The sequence below is a fragment of the Macrobrachium rosenbergii genome, chromosome 15, assembly GCF_040412425.1.
Source record: "Macrobrachium rosenbergii isolate ZJJX-2024 chromosome 15, ASM4041242v1, whole genome shotgun sequence".
NCBI lineage: Eukaryota > Metazoa > Arthropoda > Malacostraca > Decapoda > Palaemonidae > Macrobrachium > Macrobrachium rosenbergii.
In genome coordinates, this window is record NC_089755.1 from 25,954,293 (window position 1) to 25,970,623 (window position 16,331).

A 16,331-nucleotide genomic window follows, 5' to 3' on the forward strand; every position below is an offset into this window, starting at 1 on the left:
TTTGAGTTTTGTGTTGCCCACGACTGCATTTTCCATCTTCAAAAGAATTATCTGCTAACATTCCTTCCACAAAACTGGAACCCTCTTCACACAGTATATTACTCTTTGGTCAAAGTCTTTCTTACCTTTAATATCTTTCCTGGTTTTTGTTAGACCTGGAAGATGTGTAGCAATGAACTAATGTATGTTGGTGTTAAGTATTAGCCTGTATAGGTTGCAATCTAAATGATGATACAGTAATGAGTTACTTACGCACACCTTCAAGTCACAGTAGAATGAACTTGAACTTGTTTCATATCTAAGTTACTTGTACCATTTTGTATTATGTAGAATTTGCATCGTACATTACTAATTAAATACATATTATTTTGATTTATGTTGTGATTTTCTGATATCCAGAACTCATAAACTTCAAGCATTAAATTTATGATAACTTATTGTTTATTATTACTGCAAAATGTTAGACAGTGGCCCTGCAAGTAATTGGAAGCTATAACTGGTCAGTGCATGTTAGGGAAATCACTTCTAACACTCTTCATAACTGCAGGATTATATGGACTTGGGACAGAACGACATTATAAGTTTATCAATGCTCTTAGTACATTTGAGGTAAAGGTGATTTTAAGTATAAGGTAACTTTTAAAATGTATTTATTGTTATAGCATAGTTGCTGCTTTTCTTTACTTTTATTGGTTTACACTGATAAGAAAACCTGTCTTTGGGTGACTCTGTTAGAAAGAAGACAACTTTTGAACATGTTTTATGATATTCTCTTTAGAATTGAAAGTTCCTCTTGTATGAGAAATATTGTGCTCCATGGTTTTCATATATATTTTTAGATATGTTCACTAGACCTCACATCACATCACAGTAATGGTTTGAATGAGTATATGAAAACTTTATTGTTTGTATGAAAATACAAAATCATTGTCTTTTATGTAGTATTTAGCAGCAATAGTGGGAATTGGTTGTTGAAACTTGGTAACAAGGTAACTATGTGGTGGTTGGTAGATAAGTGGGGAACCCCACTCCTCACTATAATCAGGCAACTTTTCTTTAGCCACTCAAGATGGATGTCTTGCTGCACTTCTCCGTGACTGCTCAGTTAAAATTTTGGGTATTTCTGGTATGTATGGTGTGTTGATTTCGAGTTTGTGTAATAGATGATAAGAAACAAAACAGTGAACTGTGTAGTGACGAGGGCAGTTGTTCATCCTCATTATGTCCTCTGTATTGGTTAGAATCCACCAATGTTTTGCTTTTTCCTGGAGAAGTCTTGCACCCCTGAATGGCCTGTGGGGGGACTGTTGGTCCTTCACAATGGAAGAAAGTTTGGCAAGAAGCTGAAGCTACTAAAGGATTTTCTTATTGTGTAAAGCCACTCTCCCTGTAATGCCTTCCTTCTTCATCCCAGGTTGCTCCACCTTTCCTCCTTGCTACTTCATGCCTTCATCCTACTCTGTTTGAGGGGTTGCAAGGGAAGGTGGGTAGCTTGTGTGTGCTCTCATCTAGTGACAAAAGGTTTGCAGGTTGGGCTTTCCCCAAGATGAGACCCTGACCTTTGCACGCACTACAATTGCCACCACCTTACTCCTGCTATATATGCTGCCCTGGAGAGACTGTTTTTCTGGGTATTTGCAGGTGTGGAGCTTTCCCTTGGTATAGGGAGGCCCATATTTTCTCACATTTCTTGATCTGTTAGCTATGGCTAAGTCATTACTTTAGGACTTTGCTGCAGCATTGGTTCCTGTCCCTGCTAAAAGTCAGCATGGTTGGGCCTCCGTGGTGCCACATGGTACTGTAGTAGTATGCATCTGTGCACTGGCTGACTATTGCCCATACAGTATTCCAGTGATGATGACAATCCCCACCCTCAACAGCACAGATGGTTTCCTCCTCCTTCTCCCAGGAAAAAAGAAGTCTAAAAGTCCTATTACATGAGATCCTGTGGACATTTTGCCCTAAGGTTAATCTTACTCCTTTTCATTCTATAGAGATATAGAGTAGAGTCAGTGCTAGCCCCTACACCATTTTTGTAGGTGGTGTCTAGGCTGTGTGCTTGCAGTACTACTACTACTACTACTACTACTACTACTACTACTGCTACTGCTACTACTACTACTACTACTGCTACTACTACTAATAAGTTAGACCTTTCTCTCAAGTGCATTATTGAAAGAAATCACTGCATCAGCTGCATTGATCTTGTGTAGAGTCTTCTGTTTTCCGTATAACAGGAAAATAGAGATGAAAGAGGCTGCCAAGGAACTGCAACAACAAGAGGACATCACTGTTGCACCGAGCCTTCATTCTGATCAAAACGGCTGAGTACCAATTAGAAACTGGATGGCATCTTGTCCGACAGCACCAGGTTGGAATGCTCTCCAGAACCCTACTGAAGGAATTAAAAGAAACTAATGATAATTGGCAGTGTCAATTGCAGCTACAAATGGTATGACTCCACCCATCATCGGAAACCACAACCTCAATTACCTGTAATGCAAATGTAAAATGCACAAAGAATGGGAACCCTCCACCCCATCATCAGCCAGACACTTGCCCCCACATGGACTTTAAGCACTAAACTAAATTTTGACACCCTACATTCCAAGCCATTACAGCATGTGCTTCAATGGAGTTTCTTGAAAGAAATCCAGACGCCTAGGGACCAGTACTATAAGCCTCCCTGGGTGTAGAATCCCTTTATGAATTCCTGTCGATGAGACCATTGATATCATCTAGACTGCATCTACAGAGACCCCTTCACTCCCAGCTGGAACATCCCAGGCGAACCCTTTGGGCCCTCCTATGTACAAAGAAAGCCCCCTTCTCCACCCTTAGAGGCCAGATGTTCCAACAGAAGGACAGTGTTGCGATGGGTCTCCTTTGGTGTCTTCTTAGTGAACTTTTATGGGCACAGTGGAGGAGAGAATCTTCTCACATATAGAAGACCCGTAAATACGCAAGATACATTGACAACATTTTTTGTACAAGCAGATAACGAGGATGAGGTTGATGTTGTTATGTGTGTTCCAATAGTGAAGTTCACTGGAATTACACTGTCGAACTTAGCAACAACGGCCAGCTTCCCTTCCTCGACGTCCTTGTCTCAAAAACTGACTATGGCCTAAAACTTCAGTTTACACAAAGCAGATGAACTCAGGCCTGTGCCTGAATGGCAACAGCGAGTGCCCTGTAAGGTTCAAGAACACCACAGCCAAGGCTCACGTTAGGAGGGCCCTCACCCACTGTTCATCCTGGCAGGATACTCATCATGAGCTTGACTGTGTCTTCCAGATGCTCGTGAACAACGGGTGCTCAAACCAACAAATCAATAAGGAAGTTCGCAAAACGGCTGGATCGGTGGTACAACGAGAATGAGGAACCGCAGCCACATCCCCAAGAGAAAATCCAGCTGTATTATAAAGCAAGAATGATAACGTTACAGTGAGGATGAAAAACGCACTAAAGAAAATTGTGGGGAGAATGACCTCTACTGAAGCGACAAAGAACTCGAACTTGTCATCTTACCAAAATCGGGATGTACCGGGACCTAATCGTGTGAAGAACAATCCGACCTTACCAACAAGAGGTCCCTTGAAGCAGACAAATATAGTCTACCAATTTTTCATGCGCCCATGGATGCCCAAGCTCTTACATTGGAATGACTACAGAAGCTGTCAAGAGAATTTCATGCCATGCATAGGAAGGAGCTCTGAGGAACCACCAGGAAGCCATCCCCTGTGACAATATTATTAAAAACACCAAGATAATAGTGAGGGCCCTGACCAGCGACGTCTACGACTGTAGAGGCGCTTTATTCAACAAGAGAAGCCCTCACTCAGCACAAAGGCAGGAAGTGTCTTTCCTCCCCACCAGCTTAAGACAAAATATACCGGACACGACAATATTACCAGACTGAACGACACCTCTGGCCCAAGAATACCTTATGATATGAACAACCTAGCAGCCAATGAAAATTGAGCCTCCGTGACGCTTGCGAGCGGAATTCCTACGGGTTAGGCAACCCAGCAGCCAATGAAAATTCGAGCTGCCGTGACGTCATGCAACGTCACACACCACCCAGTGACGTCATGCCCTGCCTTGACGGTCTGCTAGGCTGCAACAGCCGAAAGGACTTGAGAGAAACTCTCCAGCAATAGGAGGTTGCTATACCGCAACCAGGTGACAAATCAGCATGAGAAAACCCCTGCTGACCTAAGAATACCTTATGATATGAACAACCCAGCAGCCAATGGGAGGCCTCCCGTGGCGTTGCGTGGCGGAATTCCTAATGGGTTAGAGCAACCCAACCAATGAAAATTGAATCCGTGGCGTCATGCAACGCCACACACCAAGTGACGTCATGCGCCCTGCCTTGACTGCTAGGCTGCAACAGCACCGAGAAAGACTTGAGAGAAATTCTCCAGCCAATAGGAGGTTGCACCAACCAGTGACAAATCAGCATGAGAAAACCCCATGACCTGCGACTATTTATAGAGTAGATCCCTTCTGGCACCACCAGTTTACTCCGACCCACTGCTGGATCATACTCGGAAGAATCGGGAGAAATTTGGCCTCTTCAAGATTTTGACCTGTATCCAAATTTGATACATTTACCTCTGCGTGTAAAAAAACCCTACAGACTATGCTCACCGAATTTGATTACTTCAATAGAAATATTGACTCACTGGAGTTTAACTCCTCCTGATAAATCACATTGCAGTTACTTGCAAGTTGTAGTAACAGTGAGAAAAACTGTTATAAGGAAAAATAGAGAAGACTCTATACAAGATCAATGCAGCTGATGCAATTTCTTTCAATAATAATAATAATAATAATAATGATGATGATGGACATTCACACAGAAAATATTTAACTGTTTGTTTTACTGTACAATCTGTGCATATAGGGATTGATCCTGTGGTTATTCATGAAATATCCATGGGTTAGATGAGAGTGACCAATTATAAAGCGAAGTCGGAATTACTCAAACTTGGGCTTGTTCTGTTTTGACTTCTTGCAATCATTTATTGTGTTGTAGAGATGTTATAGAATCACTAAGAGGAATACTGTATTTGCATGTGATCTTGTCTTGCTAGGGACAGCTTTGACAGTTTCTGCTTCTTCTTTTTCCTTAAATACCTACAAAGGAATCCAGCATATTCCCATTTTTACCAATTTCATCAAGTAATTTAGAAGCAAAAATCTAATTTGTTTTGTAAAGGTATTTTGGGGTAATGATTTAAAAGTACCTTTGCTCTGAGTGCAACAAGACAGCCTACCAGTTCAAATTTCTGTTCTGCAGTCTGGCAACAGCCCCCAGGTGTTCATATAAGTTGCTTACATAATGTATGCTTGGACCCATTTGCAAGCTGTATGTTTTCTTTGTTCCCCGGCCAATTGGCTAGTACTGGTGCCATCATAGTCACAGTTGCTCGAGCAGAGACTGCTGTCATGCATTTTGTCATGATTTAGGATCATGATAAACTGGGAGCAGTTGATCTATGCTCAAGGGAGAAGAGTTGTCCTGTCACATTCTTGCATCAGCAAATTCAAGAAGGTATCAGTGCAACTCCCATCATGACAGGGAATATCCAGCTCAGCTTTGGCAAGTAATCCTTGGTCACATGTCATCCCTGGGAGAAGCTTGTTCTGTATGGGCAACTTCACAGCACTTGCTTCAGTGGCAACTGAAACGTCATAGGGCATTCTTGAACAGCCTTCCATCTCAGCTAGGCCCTTTAACAGGATAGCAAGATTTGGGCCTTTCTATCCTTTAGGCCAGCTCCTGGGAGAGCTGTTAATCAGCTCAGTGGTCTGGTTAAACAAGATATACTAAAAAAACTTCTAGTAGCTAGATGATAGGACACTCCTTATGGGATTTCCAGAGAACCCCTCCTCCGAGGTGCTTCTTTTCTTGGGTGCATAGAAGGAGGGTGGGACAGGCACCTGTAAGGTCAGTCTACTTCAGGTGTGGACAGAGGACAAACTTCACCTACATGTCAACATCTTGGAAATGAGAACAGCACTGCTAGGGCTTGCAAGTATTCAAAGATCATGCAATGGGTCTCTCCATAGTGTAGATGATCATTAACACAACTATAGTGGCTTACCTTAACATGCTTGAGGAGTGTTTTGGCTGACAAGCTCAGCCACCAGTGACAGGTAGTAGGGACAAAGTGGTCCCTTCCTTTCATTGCAGAAAGGTTTTGAAGCTTTAGAAAAACATCAGTTATCAGCCTGTTTGCTACACAGCTAAACAGTAAGCTCCTGGTGTTCTGCTCTCCTGTGCCAGATCCCCTTGATGGCCCTGGAGAATGCCTTTAAATGCCCGAGGATAATCTGTTCCTTTCTCTTTAGTCTGATTTACCAAGTGATCAACTGAGTGTTTATCACTCTGGGTGTCAGAATGAACATGGTAGCCTTGTTAACCACATGCCAAATGGTATCCTGATCTGCTGGATCTCTTGGTCATGGTGCCCAGAAGATTGTGATGGCTTACTCTCCTTTGTAAGCCACATGCAAAAAGGCCTTGGTGGAGGCTGCAGACTGAGATCTAACACTCAAGAGTATATTTGCTAGCCTTACCCTTGGTGAAGTGTTTTTGAGTCACAGTAAACCCCGTATTCACGTTTTCATGATTCTAGATTCACTTATTCGCGGATTTCTCTATGGAACATATGTACTCGCACGCAGCATTATTCGGAAAATTTTGCCCATTCGCAGAATTTTTCACTGAGAAATATTCACTAATTACTGTATTTTCATATCATTTTCATGACTAAATGCACTTTTTGTGATAAAAGTATTAAAATACTCAGGTACCCAGGTAGTGCCTCAAGTTACTAAGTCACCTTATGATAATTCAGTTTTGCGATTGGGTAAGCAGTTAATACCAATATGACAATATTTATAAAATATTTTAAAATTTTGCTTGGGCAACAGGCAGCAGCGTACAATCAGGCAGCAAGAGAGACCAAATTACAATAGGACCAACTTCTTTTCTCCATCTCGTTATCCCATTTTCTAGTTAAAAAGTAAAGAGAAATGATAAAAGTAAAAGAGAATGATAAAAGTATTGATAGTAACATTATACTCTTAGCAAATGCATTACAGCCATAAACAACCGCGATAAGAAACTGTTGTTTTGCTTTATAACCAATTGTAATAACAGCCGCTTTGCTTGTATTTTAACCATCGTACGGTAGTAAACAATTACCGTAGTTATGTTACAAATGATGTTAAATAGAATAGGACTGATATGTTTTACATTATACCATTATTCAGTATGGATAAAAGATCAGCAAGGAAATGTACAGCTAAATTTAGCTGCAAGTTGTAATGAAGCTGAGAAAACAATGTTTCAAGTTGCTAATGACTATAAATTATCGTGCATCAGCAACATGGATGGAATTCAACCGTAATTAAAATTAAGAGAAAGTATTTTAATCAAAACTACTGGGCATGAAAAAACAATATTACTGCTGTTTTTACAGCGATAAGCGATAAACGTATTTGTATTATGATGAAACAGCGAAAATAGCAAATGGAAGCTTGATTTTTAAAACAAACATGCCCTAAACGGCCAATGTCATCTATTAACGAAAAAATAGCTAAATCAATTTCACAATGAGACGTATTTAAGTTATATTTCGACTTAAAAACACTTCGTATAACGAAAAATAATCCTGCCATATAAATAAAGTATCTGGAGATTCATTTACGCTAACTAGAAGCAAGAAAAGCGCTCTGAACTGAGTTAACATTAGCGAAATAAACTTACCACATAATCAATCTACAAACCAAAACATTAATCGTTATGGTCGCAATCTATAATACAAAAGCTGTATAAGAATATATACAATATTATTGGATACAGTAAATTAAGGCATAACATTTTAAAGATCCATGGGAAAAGATGCACATTCATTATGTTGATGTTTGTATAATACAATATTAACCCATTAAACGCCTACTGGGCGTATCATACGTCGACTAAAATTGTCTGTTGATTGCCAAGTGGGCGCATCCGTGCGTCGACTACAAAAAATTTCAACCTTTCGGTCAACTTTTTGATTTCGACCGAAATGGGCGAAAAACGCAATTTTGTAGCTAAAACTCTTACATTCTAGTAATATTCAATCATTTACCTTCATTTTGCAACAAATTGGAAGTCTCTAGCACAATATTTCAATTTATGGTGAATTTTTTTAAAAAACTTTTTCTTTATGTCTTGTGGTAACTTGCCGAAAATTTCAGAAATTCTTTCGTCATTTTGTTGTAATATTTGCACTGTTTTATATTAGCTGTTACATAAAGTTTTTATATATGAATATTTTGCGCAATTTCATGTAAAATACAACAAAATACAACCCATGGTTGTAGCTTTTATCAGTTTTGAAATATTTTCATATAAATCTCGATAACTGCCAAAATTTCAACCTTAGGTCAACTTTGACTCAACCGAAAATGGTCAAAAAACGCAATTGTAAGCTAAAACTCTTACATTCTAGTAATATTCAATCATTTACCTTCATTTTGCAACCAATTGAAGTCTCTAGCACAATATTTCGATTTATGATGAATTTAAAAAAAACTTTTTCCTTACGTCGCCAGAAATTCTTTTCATCACGTTGTCGTAATGTTTGCTTTGTTTTATATTAGTCGTTACATAAAGTTTTATATATGGAAATGTGCACAATTTCATGTAGAATACAACAGAAAATAATTCATGGTTGTAGCTTTTATCAGTTTTGAAATATTTTCATATAAATCACGATAACTGCAAAATTTCAACCTTCAGTCAACTTTAACTCTACCAAAATGGTCAAAAACACAATTATAAGCTAAAACTCTTACATTCTAGTAATAGTCAATCATGTACCTTCATTTGCAACAAACTGGAAGTCTCTAGCACAATATTTCGATTTATGGTGAATTTCTGAAAAAAAAAAAAACTTATTCCTTACGTCTGCTTGCTGTAACTTGGGCTTAACATCTCAGAAATTCTTTTCGTCACGTTGTCGTAATGTATGCATCGTTTTACATTAGTCGTTACATAAACTTTTATATATGAAAATGTGTGCAATTTCATGTAGAATACAACAGAAAATAATTCATGGTTGTAGCTTTTATCACTTTTGAAATATTTTCACATAAATCACGATAACTGCCAAAATTTCAACTTCGTCAACTTTAACTCGACTGAAATGGTCGAAAAAACGCAATTGTAAGCTAAAACTCTTACATTCTAGTAATATTCAATCATTTACCTTTATTTTGCAATAAATTGGAAGTCTCTAGCACAATATTTCGATTTATGGTGAATTTTTGAAAAAACATTTTCCCTTACGTCCGGTGTGGTAACTCGGCGGACATCTCAGAAATTCTTTCACACGTTGTCGTAATGTTTGCACCGCTTTATATTAGTCGTTACATAAACTTTTTATATATGAAAATGTGCGCAATTTCATGTAGAATACAACAGAAAATAACTCATGGTTGTAGCTTTTATCAGTTTTGAAATATTTTCATATAAATTACGATAAATAGAAAAATTGACCTTCGGTCAACTTTAACTCGACCGAAATGGTCGAAAACTGCATTGTAAGCTAAAACACTTACATTCTAGTAATATTCAATCAATTAGCTTCATTTTTCAACAAACGGGAAGTCTCTAGCACAATATTTCGATTTATGGTGAATTTTTGAAAAAAATTTTTTACGTCCGCAAGCATGGATTCATGCATCATATTGTGATAATATTTCCTCTGTGTTTTTTGATCGTTTTAAAATTTGTTATATACCAAAATCATCGCAGTTTAGTGTACAATACAAAAGAAAAAAAAAAACTCATTGGCTTTTAACTGTTTTTTGCTCACAGCGATTTGTATAAAATTATATATGAAAATTTTTTTTGCGCTGTCATATATTTCAATATTTATATATGATAATGATATTTTTTTCATTTCTGATGGTTGCATACTAAACTTCAGGCAATGACAAAAAAGGAGCCAAAAATGAACTCTTAATCTTAAAACTAAGCGTGCTGTGATATTTTGAAAAACTTTTTTCCTTTACGCTAACTCCCTTAACGCCGCCAGCATACGGGAGACGTTTTTGTAAATAGAGGCTTGGCATTTAAGGGTTAATAGGTGAATATAGAGTACAGTATAATGTAGGCTTCTTTATATGTATATATATGTATATGTATATATATATATATATATATATATATATGAATATGAAATACCTTAGTGTAGGCTAAGCTAATTTTTGTTTGTTATTCAATTTCTCTTTGTATTGAATTATCATAAGTCAGTCTCATGAACCTCTAGAATTAGCTGATATTAATAATTACCATACTGTGTGTGTATAGAGTATACTTTTATAGTGCAGGCTAGGCTACCATATATGTACAGTATATGTGGTACTGAATATACCTAGTGTAGGCTAGGCTATATTCAAGATATATGTTTTTTCCAACAAGACGATGGGATTTTTGGAACCTAACCCCATCGTAAAATATGATAATACCTGTATAAGCATTATTAGCTATTTTTTGTATTTGAACTATCAAAATAGGCAGTTCCAAGTATTTTTAGATGGGTTTAAATATTGGGGGGTTGTGGTAATGCATCCCCACAAATCGGGGGTTTACTGTACATATATGCTTTACCATCTCATTGTATATTCTTGAGGAATGGCGATCAATTTTGTTTGTTTGTTTGTTTGTTTCTGAGTGTGGCAAAAAGAACCCATCAGCACATGACTTGAAAAAAAAAAAGTTTTCCATCCTTCCTCCAGGACTTACTTTGTGGTAATCCAGAAGAGATGCTTTTGTGCTTGGTGTGAGCTGTGTGGTACCACCTATGCCATACAATTAGCATGTCTTTGTCAATACCAGCAGGTACAAGAAAGAGGATACAGGAACACCTTTTCTTCCTGGCATTGTGATGCAATCAAATGAGCTTATGATTCATCCACCTAAATGGACAGCAGTACAATTCATTTGCAATTAGATGAGCTTATGATTCATCCACCTAAGTGACAGCAGTACAATTTGTTTGAAAGCTCATGAAGTCATGCATTGTACTTTTCCATGGCATTTCAGTGGAACAGGTAGTGAAGCCAGCTGTCTGGAGATGCCAGACCACCGTTCCCTCATTCCACCCAAGGAATGTTGCCGTAAAGTCCTTGGGTACCCTCTTTTGAGGACCTGTAGCTGCTCAGCAGGATATCTGACTAACCTCGCTTTCCTGAATGGCAGTAACCAGGCTGAGTACATGTTAGACCTGACCCAGATGCAGGTAAGCTACATAATCGAGCATCCTGTCTTATAGCTTTGGCTCAGTAAATGCGACTCCTCCACTCCTTTTTAAAAAGGCTGAAGAGTGGTAGAGGTATCGATCTGAACACAACTATTACATTGACCATATCTTAGCTTTCTCCCAACTTCTTATCCTTTGTAGGAGGTACATTTGGTTCTTCAGGTTTTCCTAAATGAGTGACAATCCAGACATTTCCAGGTGTGTGTTCCAACTTACCAGTCATTTGAGAGACTACCATCTCCTTAAGGGATGTCTCTCTTCCATAAAAGGTGATGGTTATTGTTTCCAAGGAACAAACCACTGATTTTTTAGTACCGTATATACTCTGTAATACCGATATCACATATCGTGTGACCTCAAAATTTTCACCCATAAAGAATGATTTTATCATGTATCTCATGTATCATGCAAGTTCATTTTTGGGAGACCAAATTACAATAGAATAACCTCTTTCCTCCATCTCCTCATCTATCCAATCTTCTAGTTAAATAAGTTAAAAAAATTAAAATAGAATGGTAAAAGTACCGTTAATAATGTTATACTAGTTGGTAAATGCGTGCAGCCATACACAACAGAACGGGAAACAGCTGTTTTGTAATGATCAACCAAATTAGATAACAACAGCTGTTTTGCTTGCATTTCAACCATTGTACGATAGTAAAATAAATTACTGTAGTTATGTTACAAATGATGTTAAGTAGAATACAACATGTATTTTTACATTATACCCTTAATTTGTTTTGGAGAAAAAGAGCTGCAAGGAAATATACTGCTAAATTTAAGCTGCAAGTTTCAGCTGAAGCTGAGAAAACAATGTTCAAGCAGCTAATGACTATAAATTATAATCGCAACATGGATGAAACTCCCATAAACTTTGATATGCCATCAGGCTCGACACTAAATAAAATTGAGAGAAAAGTATTTTAATCAAAAACTACTGGGCATGAAAGAACACATTTTACTGTTGTTTTCATGTCGATGAAAGATAAATACATAATGCTTGTATTATGATGAAATCAAGTGAAAATACTGAACGAAATCTGTTGATTATTACAAAAAAAACGTGTCTCAACGCCATCTGTTAATGAAAAAATAACTAAATTTAGTTCACAATGAGACATATTTGTTAAAGTTCGACTTAAAAACACTTCATATAACGAAAAATAACCTTGTCCCATATAGGCAGAGTTTCTAGAGATTCATTTGCACTAACTAGAAGCAAGAAAATCACTCTGAATTGAGTTAAACATGGCAAAATAAACTTACCCCATAATCACCCACAGCTGATTTCCAAAACAAAGCATTGATCACTGTGTTTGTATTTTATAATACAATAGTAGTATGAGAATACATACAATATTATTGGATACAGTAAAGTAAAGCATAACTTTTTAAAAGATCCATGGAAAAGATGCATATTCATTATATTTTTGTATTTTATAATGATACTAATATGTGAATATTACATATGCCAATTTTATATCTCATATATGATGACCCTCTTAAAAATTAGCTTCAAAATTAGGTCTTCAAAGTCACATGGTGTGCAGTATATATGGTAATTTGTGTTTTTCCTAGTAAAGAACTAGTGTCTTTTATCACAAACCAACCTCAACCACAAGTTAATCTCCTTGTTACCAGGTTTCAGTGATAAATTCCAACTTGCCCCTAGAAATACTTCTGCATAAAAGGGCGTAGTTTATATACCTTAGAAAAATACAGATTACTTCAAAAATTTGTGATTTCCTCTGAGATAGCCAGAATAGTGCACTATTTCCTTTCCTTGCTTTACTGAGAAGATAATGATGTTGAACACTATCAGCTCTTTCTGCCAAATGTCACTATGTCGAGGAAAGCACTTTATTTAGGTACCACTTGAATTGTTAAATGTTTGTAATTATGCTGTGTAAAACATAGAAACATGCTGAAGAATTTGCACAAATATTTTTCCCTCTGAAGAATTTGCACAAATATTTTTCCAGTTTTTTCTGATAAGAATATGGGTATTCTTTCTCTGAATTTCCTTGTAATTGGTTTTTCTAGATACAGTAGTTAAATTAAAACTACATTCAAATTTTCCCTTATAGTTAGAAACTAGGTATAATGTGTACAATTTTTGTATGCTTAGGTGAGCAGCTACCAAATTTTCATTCCATCACTATTAAGTGGTTATTCTTATATCAGCCTTCTGTGGCACACTTAAAATACAACCAAAGTTCCTTCAGCTTTTCCCTTTTACTTTTCATGAGTTTCCTTTGGTCTCTCCTCAGCTTTTCTCTTTTTACTTTTCATGAGTTTCCTTTGGTCTCCTCCCACCTAGCTGCCCAACCTACTTAACTTTTACTTGCTCCTGTTTTCAGTTCTCAAAAAGAAAATTTTAGGAAAAACCAGATTTAAAATGAGTAAATAATAAGTGACAAAATTAATAGAAAAGGAAAGGAAAGAGTGCTTGAGAGTATCCTCATGCAAATAAACTAAAACTCCAGGTTGTAGAAGACCATGGTAAAGAGGCTGGGGCAGAGTTCAAGACAAGAAAGTGCAGTACCTCTGATAACCTAGCTACCTAAGACAGCATCATAGATATTAATTGCAATTAAGTCGTAAGTGGTAGGAATGATATCAAGCAGCCCTTGTTAACCATGAGTATTGATGTTATAAATGCCCCCCCAGTCTTCACAATTTCAATATACTTTCAAGATCTGTTTAGTATTATGATAACCTCTTGTTTGCAATTAGTAGTTTGAGTCAAGAAGTACATTAAATTAGGGTTTTCAAAATAAAATCAATGCACATAGTGATGAAGCGTTATGAAAATAGTTTTTACTTCATTATACTGTAATTTTAATTATTAGTTTATGTTCTTCTTAACAGAATTACATCTTTTCAATTGATCATTAGCTACTTGAAGAAAATATTAGAATAAACAGCATAAAATGGATAAAATAGAAGGATGGTCCCATGTTATAATGAGTACCTGAACTTGTAATGTTAAAGGTGGACTAAAGAATATAACTTAATGTTCCCAGGCAACTCTTTTCTTAACAATTCTTGGGAGCTACAGTTGGTCATTAGCAACCAGAAAGGCACTGTTAGAAGACTTTTTTCATTTTTGGGATTCTTGTCTTGATCAGCTCACCATTATAAGTATATAATGGCTTTGAAAAAACAATGAGGTACTGCCTTGCATATTAAATTGTGAGATAGAGCGAGTTGTGTATGGACACCCTAATATTATGTGACTGCAACACATTCACTAATGAGGAAATTGGCTTTAGTTACTATTGTAGTTACAGAGACAGCAGCCTCAATCGGTGATACCTCCCATTTAGTTCCTAAATGGGAAGGTATCCTGTTTGGTTAGTATTAAATTTCATTCCTATACTTCTTACTGTCATCAGTTAGTTCCTAAATGGGAGGGTATCCTGTTTGGTTAGTATTAAATTTCATTCCTATACTCCTTACTGTCATCAATACAAGGAAAATTTCAAAAGCATAGTGCTGCTTGTCATAACTTGGTGTATATGAGGTTGACACATGGTCTGTGTCTGATGAAGCTTAACCATTGGATCATAACCAGTGGTCCGTCAGATGTTCCAGTCCCTCTTAAAAAAGAAATACAGTACCGTAATGGCAATCAGGGTTGTAGTCGTGTGCATGTGTAGGTGGTTCCCAAAGTCTCAAGCAACTATCTGATTCATTTTTGTGTTTTTTATAAAATTTTCTCCTATTGTAAAGTCCTGAGGCATTTTATGCTAATTTTTTTTATTTAAGTAACTTACCCAGTAATGACATCGCTGTAGTTTTCTACTCGACAGTAGCTTGAATTTTCGAAATTCGCGGCAAAACTCTTCTCTTGTCCGAGACAGTGACTAGGCCCCACCTGCACTCTGGGAAGGAGGAACAACCCTTGAAAATGGGTCAGTTTGTTTTCTGCGTCTTAGAGATCTCACAGTTATGGGAATGCAGCTTGGTTTTTGGAATTCATCTTGTTAGCTTCCCCTTTCTATGAAGTATTCTAATTGTTTGCCCTCGGCACTAGTTTTTTGTTATTTATCTACTGATTTTGACTTCTGTCCGATTTTGATTAAACTTTGTGATTTTTGTGCCCACCAGCTTTGTTCTCTTACCAAGATCTGCTGATCAGCTTTGCATAGTTCAGTAGCTACTTATGAAGATCACTTTTAGGTTAATTGTCCTTTGAGAATGTTTTTTCTCAGTGAGTATTAATTTTTGTAACTTTTGTCTAGGTTTTGATTATGTCAGACTCTAGCTCATCCAGTTTTTGGTACTGCAGCAAAGGCTGCAATACCAGGTTAACAAAAGCTTCATATGACTCATACCATTTGTTCTTCTTGCAGAGAGGTCAGGTCTGTTGATCAATCTAACTTGTAACAAGTGTGTAGGTAGGGATGAGAAGGTGTGGAAAAACTTAGCTTCTCATCTTTCTAAACTAGAAAGAGGTAGAAAGAGGAAAGCTGCCACTAGAGCTGATAACAAAGGTTTAGATATTAGCTCAACTCCCAAACCAGTGAGTAAGATGTACCCTCTGTTACCTCTCCTGTTTCTAATGTGTCTTTGCTCTAGCCCTCCTGTTCCTCCCTCATCTGGCTCCCTCACTCCCGAACCAGATCGCTTTACCAGTCTTGAGAGTCAGACATGCAGGAGTGTTGGCTGTTGCTCATCTTCCGCTGCTCTCTACCAACATTTCCTGTTGTTGTGGGCACCTTTTGTCACATGGTTTTTATTTTTTGTCCAGCCAACTTGTGTCGACTCAGGCGAATCAGATTCATTGCAGGTAGTCACCTGCTGTCGTGCAGTTGCCCTAACTCCTCCTCTGCAGAAGAAATTAGAGGAATTTCCTTTGGTTTTTCAGCGATCTGCTGGAGCATTGCACTTTGCTTTATCCTCATTAATGGAGGAAAGAGGCCATGTAGAAAATAGGTCATGTTATCTTCAAGTATGTGCCACCCATTAAGTATTGGGAGAACCCAGGCTTTC

The 16,331-nt window shown here is 37.4% G+C and overlaps 1 protein-coding gene across 5 annotated transcripts in view; it reads left to right on the forward strand.

Moving 5' to 3' along the window:
* Positions 1-16,331, forward strand: part of LOC136846470 (peroxisomal acyl-coenzyme A oxidase 3-like) — a 282,208-nt gene that overhangs the window by 144,255 nt on the left and 121,622 nt on the right. The gene's annotated exons all lie outside the window — the stretch shown is intronic.